Here is a 20,351-nt window from a genome sequence, read left to right as displayed (position 1 = left end):
AACAGCTCTGAGAAACCATCAACGGTCAGGGAGGTAAGAAGATGAACACATAAGACGGATTGTAAACACTTCAGGAATAATACTAAGTATTTCATTAGGTAATTAAGCATTAAGTTGGGTTTGTTAGACAGAAAAAACAATGCTTTCTCCACACATACAACTAACAGGCCATGCTGGCAGTAAAGATGTGATGATCATTAAACAAAAAACATTGAAGGATGAAAAATTGAGGGAAAAGAAACATTGCTATTCTTGGATACCACTCTGCAAAGAAATAAACCAAAAAAAAAGTGAATTGTGGCCTGAAGGTGGACCCAGACAGGATTTCTTTAAGATCTTGCAGTACTTGTGTCTGCACAACCTTATCTACTTCACGCATCAGAACACATGTAATCCTTCAGGTTTAGGGACATTTGTACATACAGCAGCATGATTTAACAGCAAGTAGGCATTAAAGTCATTATAGTGGATAATATACATGTGTATACATCTCTTATACTGGAAACAATGCAGCCTTGATACACATACTGTTGCCCTGTACCTTGGGCCGTCCATTTTGTACTGAACTGTGTTCTTCATTAAGTCATAAATAAGTCATATTAAAACAAATTCAGTTTATAACAAGGAACACAATTGAAATGTAGGTAACTTTGTATCTGAAATGCACATTTGCACTTCCTTAATGACTTTGACCCTTATCCATTAAAATGGCACCTTTGTGATATAGCTTTGTGGCAAACAAATGACGTCATTTTGGTTGCCATTTGCAGGGGTAGGATTTTCCAGAGCTAACACACTAGTATGAGGTTATGGTCCTTTGACAGCTTGGCTCGCATGTGGCTTTAACACGTGTGAGGCATTTCTTTGACAGCTACACTACCCAGCCCTCTGGACACTAAAGACAAAGGCCAGACTTTGTTGAAAGCTCTAGCGTGTGCCTGTCTTGTGTGAAGCCAAGCTCACGTGAGGAGGACTTCAAATCACAGATGAGCATATTATACAGTATATCTAAGAAGACTACGAAGCAACAGAGCATCAACCCTTGTCACCGACCAGGACCGAACTGCACACATGTAAATTCACTCCGGACCTATAGGTGGCAGTAATGCAGCTACTGACTCACCACCACCGAAGAAGCTCAAGAATCGCACGTGCAACCCACTGTCAACATGGGGAAAAGGAGGCAGACTAAGCAGCTTCTCACTAATTTAACCAAAAAACAGAAGAAACACTTGAAGGAATTCGGGGAGGAGCATCCATTCCATGATGTGTAAGCAGTGCAGCGAACTTCGGGCAGTTTTAAATGTATAATTAAGCTACTTTTATGTTAGCCAACTAGCTACGTTGCCTTTAGACGACGGTGGTCACAGTCGAGACAGATTCAGTGGGCTATGTGTTCGCTATATGTATACGTTACTAGTAAAAACCAGTGGTGGGCCGTTCATTTTATACCTGGGCCTTCACTGCTGTCTTACCACCTAATAACCTCATGATGGCGCCACAGCTACGGTTATTTTTTCTAGGGGTGTAACATCACGTATTCGTTTTAAACCGTTCGGTACAAGGCTTACAAACCGAACAATAATACTGGTGCATTTGGAAAATGCAGAAGCTTAAATTGTGGTAAATATAACGTTTTCGGTGGACACCGGTCTGTCTGTCTGTTTAGTTTCCGGGTCAGCGTCTGACCCCGGAAGCAAAACAACACGCACAAACTCGCGCTACATTCTCCCCGCAGCGTTTAGCTGTTCCCTACTGATTCAAACAGGGCTAAAGCAATCGCCACACAATTCCCATTTCTCCAGACCATAATTCTTGTTTGTAAAAGAAAACAGCCCAAACTGATTAAATTATCCGGACCCTAAACCCACGCAGGACGGTATGCTTCGTAATTAACGGACAATGCATATGGTCAAAATCGATGTAATTAACACAATGACAAGAGCTAACTCACAAGAACCGTCACATATATTCACAACAAAGCATGACAAAACAATCCAGCAACGCTCACACTAAAGAGCAAGGGCCATTCAAATATTATTTACATCAGGGAACAAAATAGCTGTTAAATGTTTATATAGCTGTTAAATGTTTATACCTACATCTGTTCTACCTTTTTGCTGCCCTTTTTTATTCTTATATATTTTTCCTTGTTTATTGTAAAATAGTGTATTGTATGTACATTGAGGGCGGAGTGGAAACCGGAGACAAATTCCATGTATGCGTACGCATACATGGCCAATAAAGCTGATTCTGATTCTGATATCCATAAACGACACGATAGGCAAAATTAACACACTGCAGATATAAAGAAAACAAAAGCTGTTTCACTTAACAAATGCTGTTCTATTTAAATACAAAGTCCATCCAAGGCTTACAAACCGAACAATAATACTGGTGCATTTGGAAAACAGAAGAATAAAGAGACTGGCCAACTGTAATAATTGTAATAGTACTTGTGTCTGCACAACCTTATCTACTTCACGCATCAGAACACATGTAATCCTTCAGGTTTAGGGACATTTGTACATACAGCAGCATGATTTAACAGCAAGTAGGCATTAAAGTCATTATAGTGGATAATATACATGTGTATACATCTCTTATACTGGAAACAATGCAGCCTTGATACACATACTGTTGCCCTGTACCTTGGGCCGTCCATTTTGTACTGAACTGTGTTCTTCATTAACTGCACTGGTTTGAAAAAAGAGAAACCCAGAGGATGAAATGAAGACAGGAGGGTTTTTGCTGAAGAGCATTAGTTTCTTTTCCACAGGTTACTTCAGAAACAGGTAATTATGTACAACATCTGGAATGTTGGATAAATGCATATCAATCATCCTCTCACTGTGGCCGTTTCCAGCGAAACCTTAGAAATACTAGCTATACATTAAAACCAGTTTCTCTGCATTGGAATGTATTGCTGATTTTCGTAATAACTAATGATCGTAAGTCACTAATGCCGATGATTCTTTTCTCAATGTTTTTTGAAGAGTATTTACAATTTGATTAGTAAGGTCTAAAAACAACAGAAGAGTGCGAAATAAATAAGAACAATACGGGAGCATAAGAAACCGACCCACATGAGTGGCCAAGATTCCAAACTATTTTCATGCCAGACTATAAGGCTTTTGAATGAAGAAATAAAACATTATATCCCTTACAAATTAGTAAATTCTTTACCAATAAAAGACACCATTAATTCAATACATTCAGGGGTTTTCTGCAACAGGCTTACTTGGTCTGGTATGACCAGTAGTTTATGGGCGGCGAATGTTTAAATGTAACCTTTAAATAGATATGTTCACTGTTTTAGCATTTATCATTATCACATATAGGCTCACTTTATGTGTAGCATTTCAAGTATTCAGCTATCACTGATTGTATTAATATGATATAAATGTGACTGTGGTACTAACTGTTGCAATTAGCAACAGTCATTAGTGACCTTATAGTATTTTCATAACTCATAATATAACACCACATCAGTTAAACTGAGAGTTTTGTAAATACATTTGGTTCAGGGGGGAGACGCTGTTTCAAATCAGTGTTCAATTTGCATGATATCTACTGGATAGAAATCTCAGTCCAGCTCTCAGTTGGATTGTTATGATCACACACAGACGTTTGACAGTAAAGCGAGAGGAAGACTCTCCCACCCTTCCTGCTCCCAGACTTATCCCACCGACTGATAATGAGCAACAGACTAAACGTGTAAAATGAGGTCACGACTGAGAACAATACTGTCTTACTTTCAACACAGTCTGCAGTCTGAGTTAATGTTACAGTTTCACCCCGCACAGTGTTGTCTTGCTTAATTGGGGAGATGGGATGATTGTGTTTGGAAGAAGAAAAGAGGGCGTCTTACTTGTAGTACTGCAAGTGAGACTGTGGTGCCATCTGTTGGCAAAAATATATCAGTGAATAAAAAGTGAATGAAGTTACAATACTGCCATCATGTGGAGGCTGTCCAGATGACATACATGCATGATTAGTGTCCCTTGTTTTTAGAAATATGTCGCAAAATGCACCACAAAGTGATCTTCTCACTATGTGCATATAAAGTTGAATATTAATAACAATTAAAAAATAAAACTGTGATTTTATTACTTCACAAAGCAATGAAATCACAGACCGTGGGCTGCTCGGTATCATCCCAGTGACAAAGAAAAAGCCCCACATGGTACTCAATTAAATGCGATACATTTGGGATTCATGAATTGTGCAATCTTTGCATGATGTCGATGGAAGCATGCAGTGATTCAAGTTTAGTTTAGTTCATGTCTACTCATGTCTACTGCCTTTCTATTCATTATTTTATATCTAAATCAACAACAACACAAATGAAACTGCTGACATGTTTCATTCTTGGTTGAACCTTGTATGTATGCTCTGGGTCAAGATGATGTGAAGTGTATCATCACAGATCATCACACACATCACGGATCTATGGAAACACCTATTGTAAACACACACATACAGTCCAAACTATTTACATTTACACAATTTACTATAAAATAAAATCTCTCTCACACACGCATGCCTGCGTTAGTAGAGGGGGCGTGGCCACATAATAGTGACGTCATCGAAAAACGGCCTTTCTGAGTTGCACTTCAACCTAACAAGTTTACCTGCAGCACCTAAAAGATTGAGCTCTCAGAGATCTGATCACCTCGAAAACAAACTGTTGGAGAACTGAGTTGAATACCTACAGCAAACAATACCTGTTGGATACAATGGCTTCCAGTGGACCCCCGGCGTGCAGACCAGTGTGCATCTTCAGACCTACAGGTAAAGATTACTTTTTTTTTTTTTTATTTCATGCCAAATGTGTTTATTAATGTTCCTTGAATCCATAAAAGGTAATTTCAGTACAAAATGTGCGTTTAATTACGTTAAATTGTTGAATATTAAGCTAAAGAATGTTCAGAATTGTAAGCTAGCTAATTACAAAAACTCAGATTTTGAGGCCACTCACAGTTTCTGGTGTAAAATAATAATTATATGTTAAGACTGGACTTTCTTCTTCGAAATAGGTGTGGAATGTGTTAACACATGTGTAGGGACATGAAAACACCGTTATTTTTGTTTGAGGGGATCAAATCGTCGATTTTTGTGTTGAAAATCTCAGAAACAAAATGGTGCCTCCACCATTTTGAGAAATAGAACCTTCCTAGCACCATGGCAAGATAGCACTAACATAAGGAGCATTTGAGAGCTAGCTTCAAGATATTCATTAAAATGCACCAACGGATCAATATTGTTACGAGCCTGAATGAAAGAGATGTAGCGTTAACGTTAGTGAACGTAAATGTCTGACAGTTAATGGACCTAAAAACTAAAGCGTTCAGTCATCTGTCAGTCATGTTAGTGTCATCATAACATTGTGATTTGTGGTTCATGTAGTTTTATCTGTAAAGTGGTTTGTCATGCAGCGGACTAAATAAAATAAATTAGTTTGAGGTGCCAAGATGCACATATTTCACTGTGGATATTTTGCAGAAACCATGTTGTTACTAGCGCCTGAATTAATGGCAGGGACCCACGTTTTGGCGTGTGTAATTGCGTGTGTAATTGCGCACACGGGTCTCTGCGCATCAAACCTTTTGGCTTCATCGCAGTGTTTTTCACAGTTTATTAGAAACTTTAGATAGTATTGGAGGCAGTGTCATCTCTCACTGAATAGAGTCAGAATCACCACAAGGTCCAAACTATGATGCAACACGCTTTGTTTTGACTTATAATATAGTAGTCTGACTTTTATTATGGTTGTGCAAACAAGGGTTAAACTGATCCATTCTTCCCTCACCAAGTAGACAGAAGTACTGTATGCCAAATAACTAAATCTGACTGAATACAACTCCACATCACTTTAGCTCTTTAGCCCTTCATTACTGCTACTGTGCTCTTTAAACAAACGATAACAAATGGATATGATTTGGATCCATTCATCACAATTTAACATGTGTTTATTGCACAGCACCCCAGTCAATATGTTCTTTAAGTGAAGAAACAGATGCTATAAGAGCATGATGGAGTATTTGTGTGTAGTATTTTGCAGTGTGTACAGCATGGTACAATGGAGGACAACAGCTTTTACCAACACATCTCTTACAGTACAAGGTTGCATATACATGAAGGAGTGGAAAATAGTTTGGGCAAATGTTGTCTGATTGTATTAGTGTATGTGAATGACGTTTTCTGAATCCAGTTCCAAATGTAAGAGCGTTTTTTAAAAGTGCTCGGCTGGTGATAATGTGCACACTGGCCTTTCCCTATAGAATAAGTTTGGACCGTGGCTATGGTCTCACATGGAAATAGCATTTTCATAATTTGCTCCTGATAAATACTGAAATAGCTGCCTTTTGAAGCAGACTAGCGGTGGCTTTGTGTTAGTTGGTGGCTTGTGGATGTGACTTTTTTTAAATAAATGTTTTTCTTCCTACCTCAGTCCGCCCTGATGCCGCCCTTATGCCCGACGACCCGGTCCTTCTTGATTACGAGGACGAGGAGGAAGAGGTTGGCGTTGGTGCGGATCATGTGGACGGGCTTCAGGAGGCTGAGGGTGAGCTGCAGTTCCCACCACCACACTTTGTGATGGAGGGACAACAACAAGGCTATGTTCTTCATCCTGTTTACTACCCTGTTTACTACGCTGTTTACTACGCTGTTCCTGTCGCTGTTCCTGTCGCTGATTTCCCTCACGCTGACCCTTACGCTGACCCTCACGCTGACCCTTACGCTGACCGTCACGCTGACCCTTACGCTGACCATGCTTTCCCTCACGCTGACCCTTACGCTGACCCTCACGCTGACCATGCTTTCCCTCACGCTGACCCTTACGCTGACCCTTACGCTGACCATGCTTTCCCTCACGCTGACCCTTACGCTGACCATGCTTTCCCTCACGCTGACGCTTACGCTGACCCTGCTTTCCCTCACGCTGACCCTTACGCTGACCCTCACGCTGACCGTCACGCTGACCCTTACGCTGACCATGCTTTCCCTCACGCTGACCCTTACGCTGACCCTGCTTTCCCTCACGCTGACCCTTACGCTGACCCTGCTCTCCCTCACGCTGACCCTGACCCTGCTTTCCCTCACGCTGACCCTTACGCTGACCCTGCTCTCCCTCACGCTGACCCTGACCCTGCTTTCCCTCACGCTGACCCTTACGCTGACCCTGCTTTCCCTCACGCTGACCCTGCTTTTCGTGACGCTGAACCTTTTGATAATAATGCTTTTGAAGCTGCTTCTGAGCTTATTATGGACAGGTACGGGTATTTGCTACCTGAAGAGGAGGATGACCCTGAGATTGATGTCTTCGGACTTGAGGACGAGGACTTTGAGTTTGCATTTGAGCTCCCTGTACTGGATCTTGAAGAGGAGGATGACCCTGAGATTGATGTCTTCGGACTTGAGGACGAGGACTTTGAGTTTGCATTTGACCTCCCTGTACTGGATCTTGAAGACATCGGGCCATTCTCCTTGGAAGATTCTTCAGAAGAGCTCACGGATGCAGCAGTTCCCTCAGCTTCTGGCCTCGGCTCCTCCACAAAACGACGCAGGGAAGAGAGCGACGACGAGGAGGAGGCTGCTATGAAGAGACCGAGGTGGTCCGAAGACAACGACTCGGATTGACTCTACGATGGGACGGGCTGACAATACTCCCAGAAACGTCATCGGAGCAACCACTGAGTCCACATCGAAGCAGGACCAGTGGTTCTCATGGTAGCCTTTGCATCTGGCAGGGCTGATGACACCCCATGTCGCGTCTTGCACTGGGGCTTTTCTGTAGTATCTCTTCATTTTTTCACAGCTCAACCTTTCTTTATTCTTGAGGGCCGGCCTTTGCATCTGGCTGAGCTAGTGACACCCCATGTAGTGTCTTGCACTGAGGCTTTTCTATAGTATCTACTCATATATGCATGCTGGATGGATCAATCCTCCCGGAAACGTCATTGGAGCAACCACTGAGTCCACTTCGAAGCAGGACCAGTGGTTCTCATGGTAGCCTTTGCATCTGGCAGGGCTGATGACACCCCATGTAGCGCCTTGCACTGGGGCCGTTGGATTGACCCACTTTAACCCTGAGGGCCTCATATCTGCACGCTGGATCGATCAATCTTCATTTCATCCTGAGTGCTGGCCTTTGCGTCTTCAAGGCTGGAGAAAACCCATGTCGCGTCTTGCACTGGGGCTTTTCTGTAGTATCTCTTCATTTTTTCACAGCTCAACCTTTCTTTATTCTTGAGGGCCGGCCTTTGCATCTGGCTGAGCTAGTGACACCCCATGTAGTGTCTTGCACTGGGGCTTTTCTATAGTATCTACTCATATATGCATGCTGGATGGATCAATCCTCCCGGAAATGTCATCGGAGCAACCACTGAGTCCACATCGAAGCAGGACCAGTGGTTCTCATGGTAGCCTTTGCATCTGGCAGGGCTGATGACACCCCATGTAGCGCCTTGCACTGGGGCCGTTGGATTGACCCACTTTAACCCTGAGGGCCGACCTTTGTGTCTGGCAGGGCAAGGAACCTTTAGCTTGATCGGTGTTCCAATGAGCACAATATTTCTTGTCACAGCACCAGTGGCTCATAGTAGTTGGTCTGCAGTCTGCACAGTGGGGGGTGTGCTTGAATCACACACGTCATGCATCCCCCTCAGTGTCTGTAATCCTCTCCAGGTCAACACTAAAGACATCAGCTTTCAGTGATATCTTGCAAACCTCGTTTTCATGAGGAGCAAACCTCATGAAAACGGGACCAGGGAAACTCCCCAAAGACAGTTTGGTTAAAGTCTGCGGGTTAAAATTGCCTTAATAATATTGAAAACGGGACCAGGGAAACTCCCCAAAGACAGTTTGGTTAAAGTCTGCGGGTTGAAATTGCCTTAATAATATTGCTCAAAAAGGTATAGTAACATTTAAAATATATTAAATTCTTAATTCAATAATTCAAAGATCATTTCTGTTACTAACCATGTTTGTTTTCCTTTTGGCCGGAAAAAGTAAGTAGGAGCTTCTGTTTTGTTGAGAAAGTGACCTAGAATAGTCTACAATATAAAACAAAGTAATATTATGTAACATACCTACAAAGTGTATGCTACGTCTATTTGTTCACAATTCATTTCTTATTTGGTCATTCAAAGATTATTTGTCCGTCTTACTTACGATGATTTATTGTTCCCTCTCTTACTCCATCACCGTGGACAGAAAAGGTGAGTCAGAGCTTCTGATTTAGAATCTATAATGTGAAGGCAAAGTTAGAAATAGCTCAATGTATTATAATGTTAATCTGTTTATGCCTTTAGTATGTTTATTTTATAATTGAAATATTGTTTTATTAACCATTCTGTCTCATACTTAACTTTTACAATACTCCACCACCTGAGCTGCTGCTGTTCACCGTGGACAAAAAAGGTTGGTATAGCGTCAAAATATATTATAAAATATATTAATCATTTACTATCTTTGATTCACGCTGACCCTGATTTCCCTAACGCTGACCCATATGATGGTGATGCTTTTAATGCTGCTTTTGAGTGTATTATTGACAGGTACAGGTGTGGGCTACCTGAAGAGGAGGAGGACCCTGAGATCGATGTCGTCGGCCTTGACGACTCCTCCACAAAACGACGCAGGGAAGAGAGCGACGACGAGGAGGAGGAGGCTGCTGCGAAGAGGACGAGGTGGTCCGAAGAGGGCGACTCGGATTGACTCTACGATGGGACGGGCTGACATTGTGTTCCCTTTGGCCGGAAAAAGTAAGTAGGAGCTTCAGTTTTGTTGAGAAAGTGACCTAGAATAGTCTACAATATAAAAACAAAGTAATATTATGTAACATACCTACAAACTGTATGCTACGTCTATTTGTTCATAATTAATTTCTTATTTGGTCATTCAAAGATTATTTGTCCGTCTTACTTACTATATGAATCATTTAGTATCTTTGATTCAATCAATACAATATGCCGTGGTCCTTGTTAGTGAAATAAATATATATATATATATATATATATATATATATATATATATAAAGTAATGTGTGTTATTGTGTAAACACAGAAACACTGAGATAATTAATGAGGACGTTTCTTTATTTACAGATGTTTCCTGGTCATTCTTCTGCAGGATTGTGTGAACTGCTCCGACTCATTTCTCAACTTCACTGGTTTTGTGTTGCATTCAATAAAACACTCAAGTCATCTAAAGTGACACTTTTGTATTGTGAGATTTTCTTTGGTTCAACTTCAGTCATGTTGAGTTCATGTGAAGCTTCTTAAATAGTGAATATAACATGTATAGTGGCTTAAAACAGCTTTGCATCTGTCAACAAGCAGCTACACCGAGTCATGAGGATTACGTTGTAGAACACAGGATTTTAAATCAGTCCATATACAGATCAAAGCATTGCCACATATCCAACAGCTCTGAGAAACCATCAACGGTCAGGGAGGTAAGAAGATGAACACATAAGACGGATTGTAAACACTTCAGGAATAATACTAAGTATTTCATTAGGTAATTAAGCATTAAGTTGGGTTTGTTAGACAGAAAAAACAATGCTTTCTCCACACATACAACTAACAGGCCATGCTGGCAGTAAAGATGTGATGATCATTAAACAAAAAACATTGAAGGATGAAAAATTGAGGGAAAAGAAACATTGCTATTCTTGGATACCACTCTGCAAAGAAATAAACCAAAAAAAAAGTGAATTGTGGCCTGAAGGTGGACCCAGACAGGATTTCTTTAAGATCTTGCAGTACTTGTGTCTGCACAACCTTATCTACTTCACGCATCAGAACACATGTAATCCTTCAGGTTTAGGGACATTTGTACATACAGCAGCATGATTTAACAGCAAGTAGGCATTAAAGTCATTATAGTGGATAATATACATGTGTATACATCTCTTATACTGGAAACAATGCAGCCTTGATACACATACTGTTGCCCTGTACCTTGGGCCGTCCATTTTGTACTGAACTGTGTTCTTCATTAAGTCATAAATAAGTCATATTAAAACAAATTCAGTTTATAACAAGGAACACAATTGAAATGTAGGTAACTTTGTATCTGAAATGCACATTTGCACTTCCTTAATGACTTTGACCCTTATCCATTAAAATGGCACCTTTGTGATATAGCTTTGTGGCAAACAAATGACGTCCTTTTGGTTGCCATTTGCAGGGGTAGGATTTTACAGAGCTAACACACTAGTATGAGATTATGGTCCTTTGACAGCTTGGCTCGCATGTGGCTTTAACACGTGTGAGGCATTTCTTTGACAGCTACACTACCCAGCCCTCTGGACACTAAAGACAAAGGCCAGACTTTGTTGAAAGCTCTAGCGTGTGCCTGTCTTGTGTGAAGCCAAGCTCACGTGAGGAGGACTTCAAATCACAGATGAGCATATTATACAGTATATCTAAGAAGACTACGAAGCAACAGAGCATCAACCCTTGTCACCGACCAGGACCGAACTGCACACATGTAAATTCACTCCGGACCTATAGGTGGCAGTAATGCAGCTACTGACTCACCACCACCGAAGAAGCTCAAGAATCGCACGTGCAACCCACTGTCAACATGGGGAAAAGGAGGCAGACTAAGCAGCTTCTCACTAATTTAACCAAAAAACAGAAGAAACACTTGAAGGAATTCGGGGAGGAGCATCCATTCCATGGTGTGTAAGCAGTGCAGCGAACTTCGGGCAGTTTTAAATGTATAATTAAGCTACTTTTATGTTAGCCAACTAGCTACGTTGCCTTTAGACGACGGTGGTCACAGTCGAGACAGATTCAGTGGGCTATGTGTTCGCTATATGTATACGTTACTAGTAAAAACCAGTGGCGGGCCGTGCATTTTATACCTGGGCCTTCACTGCTGTCTTACCACCTAATAACCTCATGATGGCGCCACAGCTACGGTTATTTTTTCTAGGGGTGTAACATCACGTATTCGTTTTAAACCGTTCGGTACAAGGCTTACAAACCGAACAATAATACTGGTGCATTTGGAAAATGCAGAAGCTTAAATTGTGGTAAATATAACGTTTTCGGTGGACACCGGTCTGTCTGTCTGTTTAGTTTCCGGGTCAGCGTCTGACCCCGGAAGCAAAACAACACGCACAAACTCGCGCTACATTCTCCCCGCAGCGTTTAGCTGTTCCCTACTGATTCAAACAGGGCTAAAGCAATCGCCACACAATTCCCATTTCTCCAGACCATAATTCTTGTTTGTAAAAGAAAACAGCCCAAACTGATTAAATTATCCGGACCCTAAACCCACGCAGGACGGTATGCTTCGTAATTAACGGACAATGCATATGGTCAAAATCGATGTAATTAACACAATGACAAGAGCTAACTCACAAGAACCGTCACATATATTCACAACAAAGCATGACAAAACAATCCAGCAACGCTCACACTAAAGAGCAAGGGCCATTCAAATATTATTTACATCAGGGAACAAAATAGCTGTTAAATGTTTATATAGCTGTTAAATGTTTATACCTACATCTGTTCTACCTTTTTGCTGCCCTTTTTTATTCTTATATATTTTTCCTTGTTTATTGTAAAATAGTGTATTGTATGTACATTGAGGGCGGAGTGGAAACCGGAGACAAATTCCATGTATGCGTACGCATACATGGCCAATAAAGCTGATTCTGATTCTGATATCCATAAACGACACGATAGGCAAAATTAACACACTGCAGATATAAAGAAAACAAAAGCTGTTTCACTTAACAAATGCTGTTCTATTTAAATACAAAGTCCATCCAAGGCTTACAAACCGAACAATAATACTGGTGCATTTGGAAAACAGAAGAATAAAGAGACTGGCCAACTGTAATAATTGTAATAGTACTTGTGTCTGCACAACCTTATCTACTTCACGCATCAGAACACATGTAATCCTTCAGGTTTAGGGACATTTGTACATACAGCAGCATGATTTAACAGCAAGTAGGCATTAAAGTCATTATAGTGGATAATATACATGTGTATACATCTCTTATACTGGAAACAATGCAGCCTTGATACACATACTGTTGCCCTGTACCTTGGGCCGTCCATTTTGTACTGAACTGTGTTCTTCATTAACTGCACTGGTTTGAAAAAAGAGAAACCCAGAGGATGAAATGAAGACAGGAGGGTTTTTGCTGAAGAGCATTAGTTTATTTTCCACAGGTTACTTCAGAAACAGGTAATTATGTACAACATCTGGAATGTTGGATAAATGCATATCAATCATCCTCTCACTGTGGCCATTTCCAGCGAAACCTTAGAAATACTAGCTATACATTAAAACCAGTTTCTCTGCATTGGAATGTATTGCTGATTTTACAATCGTAAGTCACTAATGCCGATGATTCTTTTCTCAATGTTTTTTGAAGAGTATTTACAATTTGATTAGTAAGGTCTAAAAACAACAGAAGAGTGCGAAATAAATAAGAACAATACGGGAGCATAAGAAACCGACCCACATGAGTGGCCAAGATTCCAAACTATTTTCATGCCAGACTATAAGGCTTTTGAATGAAGAAATAAAACATTATATCCCTTACAAATTAGTAAATTCTTTACCAATAAAAGACACCATTAATTCAATACATTCAGGGGTTTTCTGCAACAGGCTTACTTGGTCTGGTATGACCAGTAGTTTATGGGCGGCGAATGTTTAAATGTAACCTTTAAATAGATATGTTCACTGTTTTAGCATTTATCATTATTACATATAGGCTCACTTTATGTGTAGCATTTCAAGTATTCAGCTATCACTGATTGTATTAATATGATATAAATGTGACTGTGGTACTAACTGTTGCAATTAGCAACAGTCATTAGTGACCTTATAGTATTTTCATAACTCATAATATAACACCACATCAGTTAAACTGAGAGTTTTGTAAATACATTTGGTTCAGGGGGGAGACGCTGTTTCAAATCAGTGTTCAATTTGCATGATATCTACTGGATAGAAATCTCAGTCCAGCTCTCAGTTGGATTGTTATGATCACACACAGACGTTTGACAGTAAAGCGAGAGGAAGACTCTCCCACCCTTCCTGCTCCCAGACTTATCCCACCGACTGATAATGAGCAACAGACTAAACGTGTAAAATGAGGTCACGACTGAGAACAATACGGTCTTACTTTCAACACAGTCTGCAGTCTGAGTTAATGTTACAGTTTCACCCCGCACAGTGTTGTCTTGCTTAATTGGGGAGATGGGATGATTGTGTTTGGAAGAAGAAAAGAGGGCGTCTTACTTGTAGTACTGCAAGTGAGACTGTGGTGCCATCTGTTGGTAAAAATATATCAGTGAATAAAAAGTGAATGAAGTTACAATACTGCCATCATGTGGAGGCTGTCCAGATGACATACATGCATGATTAGTGTCCCTTGTTTTTAGAAATATGTCGCAAAATGCACCACAAAGTGATCTTCTCACTATGTGCATATAAAGTTGAATATTAATAACAATTCAAAAATAAAACTGTGATTTTATTACTTCACAAAGCAATGAAATCACAGACCGTGGGCTGCTCGGTATCATCCCAGTGACAAAGAAAAAGCCCCACATGGTACTCAATTAAATGCGATACATTTGGGATTCATGAATTGTGCAATCTTTGCATGATGTCGATGGAAGCATGCAGTGATTCAAGTTTAGTTTAGTTCATGTCTACTCATGTCTACTGCCTTTCTATTCATTATTTTATATCTAAATCAACAACAACACAAATGAAACTGCTGACATGTTTCATTCTTGGTTGAACCTTGTATGTATGCTCTGGGTCAAGATGATGTGAAGTGTATCATCACAGATCATCACACACATCACGGATCTATGGAAACACCTATTGTAAACACACACATACAGTCCAAACTATTTACATTTACACAATTTACTATAAAATAAAATCTCTCTCACACACGCATGCCTGCGTTAGTAGAGGGGGCGTGGCCACATAATAGTGACGTCATCGAAAAACGGCCTTTCTGAGTTGCACTTCAACCTAACAAGTTTACCTGCAGCACCTAAAAGATTGAGCTCTCAGAGATCTGATCACCTCGAAAACAAACTGTTGGAGAACTGAGTTGAATACCTACAGCAAACAATACCTGTTGGATACAATGGCTTCCAGTGGACCCCCGGCGTGCAGACCAGTGTGCATCTTCAGACCTACAGGTAAAGATTACTTTTTTTTTTTTTTATTTCATGCCAAATGTGTTTATTAATGTTCCTTGAATCCATAAAAGGTCATTTCAGTACAAAATGTGCGTTTAATTACGTTAAATTGTTGAATATTAAGCTAAAGAATGTTCAGAATTGTAAGCTAGCTAATTACAAAAACTCAGATTTTGAGGCCACTCACAGTTTCTGGTGTAAAATAATAATTATATGTTAAGACTGGACTTTCTTCTTCGAAATGGGTGTGGAATATGTTAACACATGTGTAGGGACATGAAAACACCGTTATTTTTGTTTGAGGGGATCAAATCGTCGATTTTTGTGTTGAAAATCTCAGAAACAAAATGGCGCCTCCACCATTTTGAGAAATAGAACCTTCCTAGCACCATGGCAAGATAGCACTAACATAAGGAGCATTTCAGAGCTAGCTTCAAGATATTCATTAAAATGCACCAACGGATCAATATTGTTACGAGCCTGAATGAAAGAGATGTAGCGTTAACGTTAGTGAACGTAAATGTCTGACAGTTAATGGACCTAAAAACTAAAGCGTTCAGTCATCTGTCAGTCATGTTAGTGTCATCATAACATTGTGATTTGTGGTTCATGTAGTTTTATCTGTAAAGTGGTTTGTCATGCAGCGGACTAAATAAAATAAATTAGTTTGAGGTGCCAAGACGCACATATTTCACTGGATATTTTGCAGAAACCATGTTGTTACTAGCGCCTGAATTAATGGCAGGGACCCACGTTTTGGCGTGTGTAATTGCGTGCGTAATTGCGCACACGGGTCTCTGCGCATCAAACCTTTTGGCTTCATCGCAGTGTTTTTCAAAGTTTATTAGAAACTTTAGATAGTATTGGAGGCAGTGTCATCTCTCACTGAATAGAGTCAGAATCACCACAAGGTCCAAACTATGATGCAACACGCTTTGTTTTGACTTATAATATAGTAGTCTGACTTTTATTATGGCTATACAATGTGAAGAGGGTTGTTATGTAGAATTGTGTTGTGCAAACAAGGGTTAAACTGATCCATTCTTCCCTCACCAAGTAGACAGAAGTACTGTATGCCAAATAACTAAATCTGACTGAATACAACTCCACATCACTTTAGCTCTTTAGCCCTTCATTACTGCTACTGTGCTCTTTAAACAAACGATAACAAATGGATATGATTTGGATCCATTCATCACAATTTAACATGTGTTTATTGCACAGCACCCCAGTCAATATGTTCTTTAAGTGAAGAAACAGATGCTATAAGAGCATGATGGAGTATTTGTGTGTAGTATTTTGCAGTGTGTACAGCATGGTACAATGGAGGACAACAGCTTTTACCAACACATCTCTTACAGTACAAGGTTGCATATACATGAAGGAGTGGAAAATAGTTTGGGCAAATGTCTGATTGTATTAGTGTATGTGAATGACGTTTTCTGAATCCAGTTCCAAATGTAAGAACGTTTTTTAAAAGTGCTCGGCTGGTGATAATGTGCACACTGGCCTTTCCCTATAGAATAAGTTTGGACCGTGGCTATGGTCTCACATGGAAATAGCATTTTCATAATTTGCTCCTGATAAATACTGAAATAGCTGCCTTTTGAAGCAGACTAGCGGTGGCTTTGTGTTAGTTGGTGGCTTGTGGATGTGACTTTTTTTAAATAAATGTTTTTCTTCCTACCTCAGTCCGCCCTGATGCCGCCCTTATGCCCGACGACCCGGTCCTTCTTGATTACGAGGACGAGGAGGAAGAGGTTGGCGTTGGTGCGGATCATGTGGACGGGCTTCAGGAGGCTGAGGGTGAGCTGCAGTTCCCACCACCACACTTTGTGATGGAGGGACAACAACAAGGCTATGTTCTTCATCCTGTTTACTACCCTGTTTACTACGCTGTTTACTACGCTGTTCCTGTCGCTGTTCCTGTCGCTGATTTCCCTCACGCTGACCCTTACGCTGACCCTCACGCTGACCCTTACGCTGACCGTCACGCTGACCCTTACGCTGACCATGCTTTCCCTCACGCTGACCCTTACGCTGACCCTGCTTTCCCTCACGCTGGCCCTTACGCTGACCCTCACGCTGACCGTCACGCTGACCCTTACGCTGACCATGCTTTCCCTCACGCTGACCCTTACGCTGACCCTGCTTTCCCTCACGCTGACCCTTACGCTGACCCTGCTCTCCCTCACGCTGACCCTGACCCTGCTTTCCCTCACGCTGACCCTTACGCTGACCCTGCTCTCCCTCACGCTGACCCTGACCCTGCTTTCCCTCACGCTGACCCTGCTTTTCGTGACGCTGAACCTTTTGATAATAATGCTTTTGAAGCTGCTTCTGAGCTTATTATGGACAGGTACGGGTATTTGCTACCTGAAGAGGAGGATGACCCTGAGATTGATGTCTTCGGACTTGAGGACGAGGACTTTGAGTTTGCATTTGAGCTCCCTGTACTGGATCTTGAAGAGGAGGATGACCCTGAGATTGATGTCTTCGGACTTGAGGACGAGGACTTTGAGTTTGCATTTGACCTCCCTGTACTGGATCTTGAAGACATCGGGCCATTCTCCTTGGAAGATTCTTCAGAAGAGCTCACGGATGCAGCAGTTCCCTCAGCTTCTGGCCTCGGCTCCTCCACAAAACGACGCAGGGAAGAGAGCGACGAGGAGGAGGAGGCTGCTATGAAGAGACCGAGGTGGTCCGAAGACAACGACTCGGATTGACTCTACGATGGGACGGGCTGACAATACTCCCAGAAACGTCATCGGAGCAACCACTGAGTCCACATCGAAGCAGGACCAGTGGTTCTCATGGTAGCCTTTGCATCTGGCAGGGCTGATGACACCCCATGTCGCGTCTTGCACTGGGGCTTTTCTGTAGTATCTCTTCATTTTTTCACAGCTCAACCTTTCTTTATTCTTGAGGGCCGGCCTTTGCATCTGGCTGAGCTAGTGACACCCCATGTAGTGTCTTGCACTGAGGCTTTTCTATAGTATCTACTCATATATGCATGCTGGATGGATCAATCCTCCCGGAAACGTCATTGGAGCAACCACTGAGTCCACTTTGAAGCAGGACCAGTGGTTCTCATGGTAGCCTTTGCATCTGGCAGGGCTGATGACACCCCATGTAGCGCCTTGCACTGGGGCCGTTGGATTGACCCACTTTAACCCTGAGGGCCTCATATCTGCACGCTGGATCGATCAATCTTCATTTCATCCTGAGTGCTGGCCTTTGCGTCTTCAAGGCTGGAGAAAACCCATGTCGCGTCTTGCACTGGGGCTTTTCTGTAGTATCTCTTCATTTTTTCACAGCTCAACCTTTCTTTATTCTTGAGGGCCGGCCTTTGCATCTGGCTGAGCTAGTGACACCCCATGTAGTGTCTTGCACTGGGGCTTTTCTATAGTATCTACTCATATATGCATGCTGGATGGATCAATCCTCCCGGAAATGTCATCGGAGCAACCACTGAGTCCACATCGAAGCAGGACCAGTGGTTCTCATGGTAGCCTTTGCATCTGGCAGGGCTGATGACACCCCATGTAGCGCCTTGCACTGGGGCCGTTGGATTGACCCACTTTAACCCTGAGGGCCGACCTTTGTGTCTGGCAGGGCAAGGAACCTTTAGCTTGATCGGTGTTCCAATGAGCACAATATTTCTTGTCACAGCACCAGTGGCTCATAGTAGTTGGTCTGCAGTCTGCACAGTGGGGGGTGTGCTTGAATCACACACGTCATGCATCCCCCTCAGTGTCTGTAATCCTCTCCAGGTCAACACTAAAGACATCAGCTTTCAGTGATATCTTGCAAACCTCGTTTTCATGAGGAGCAAACCTCATGAAAACGGGACCAGGGAAACTCCCCAAAGACAGTTTGGTTAAAGTCTGCGGGTTGAAATTGCCTTAATAATATTGCTCAAAAAGGTATAGTAACATTTAAAATATATTAAATTCTTAATTCAATAATTCAAAGATCATTTCTGTTACTAACCATGTTTGTTTTCCTTTTGGCCGGAAAAAGTAAGTAGGAGCTTCTGTTTTGTTGAGAAAGTGACCTAGAATAGTCTACAATATAAAACAAAGTAATATTATGTAACATACCTACAAAGTGTATGCTACGTCTATTTGTTCACAATTCATTTCTTATTTGGTCATTCAAAGATTATTTGTCCGTCTTACTTACGATGATTTATTGTTCCCTCTCTTACTCCATCACCGTGGACAGAAAAGGTGAGTCAGAGCTTCTGATTTAGAATCTATAATGTGAAGGCAACGTTAGAAATAGCTCAATGTATTATAATGTTAATCTGTTTATGCCTTTAGTATGTTTATTTTATAATTGAAATATTGTTTTATTAACCATTCTGTCTCATACTTAACTTTTACAATACTCCACCACCTGAGCTGCTGCTGTTCACCATGGACAAAAAAGGTTGGTATAGCGTCAAAATATATTATAAAATATATTAATCATTTACTATCTTTGATTCACGCTGACCCTGATTTCCCTAACGCTGACCCATATGATGGTGATGCTTTTAATGCTGCTTTTGAGTGTATTATTGACAGGTACAGGTGTGGGCTACCTGAAGAGGAGGAGGACCCTGAGATCGATGTCGTCGGCCTTGACGACTCCTCCACAAAACGACGCAGGGAAGAGAGCGACGACGAGGAGGAGGAGGAGGCTGCTGCGAAGAGGACGAGGTGGTCCGAAGAGAGCGACTCGGATTGACTCTACGATGGGACGGGCTGACATTGTGTTCCCTTTGGCCGGAAAAAGTAAGTAGGAGCTTCAGTTTTGTTGAGAAAGTGACCTAGAATAGTCTACAATATAAAAACAAAGTAATATTATGTAACATACCTACAAACTGTATGCTACGTCTATTTGTTCATAATTAATTTCTTATTTGGTCATTCAAAGATTATTTGTCCGTCTTACTTACTATATGAATCATTTAGTATCTTTGATTCAATCAATACAATATGCCGTGGTCCTTGTTAGTGAAATAAATATATATATATATATATATATATATATATATATATATATATAAAGTAATGTGTGTTATTGTGTAAACACAGAAACACTGAGATAATTAATGAGGACGTTTCTTTATTTACAGATGTTTCCTGGTCA

This window comes from Anarhichas minor, unplaced genomic scaffold (assembly GCF_050575085.1).
Source record: "Anarhichas minor isolate MPS153535 unplaced genomic scaffold, ASM5057508v1 ptg000012l, whole genome shotgun sequence".
Classification (NCBI taxonomy): Eukaryota; Metazoa; Chordata; class Actinopteri; order Perciformes; family Anarhichadidae; genus Anarhichas; species Anarhichas minor.
Note: the sequence above shows the minus strand (reverse complement) of the source record.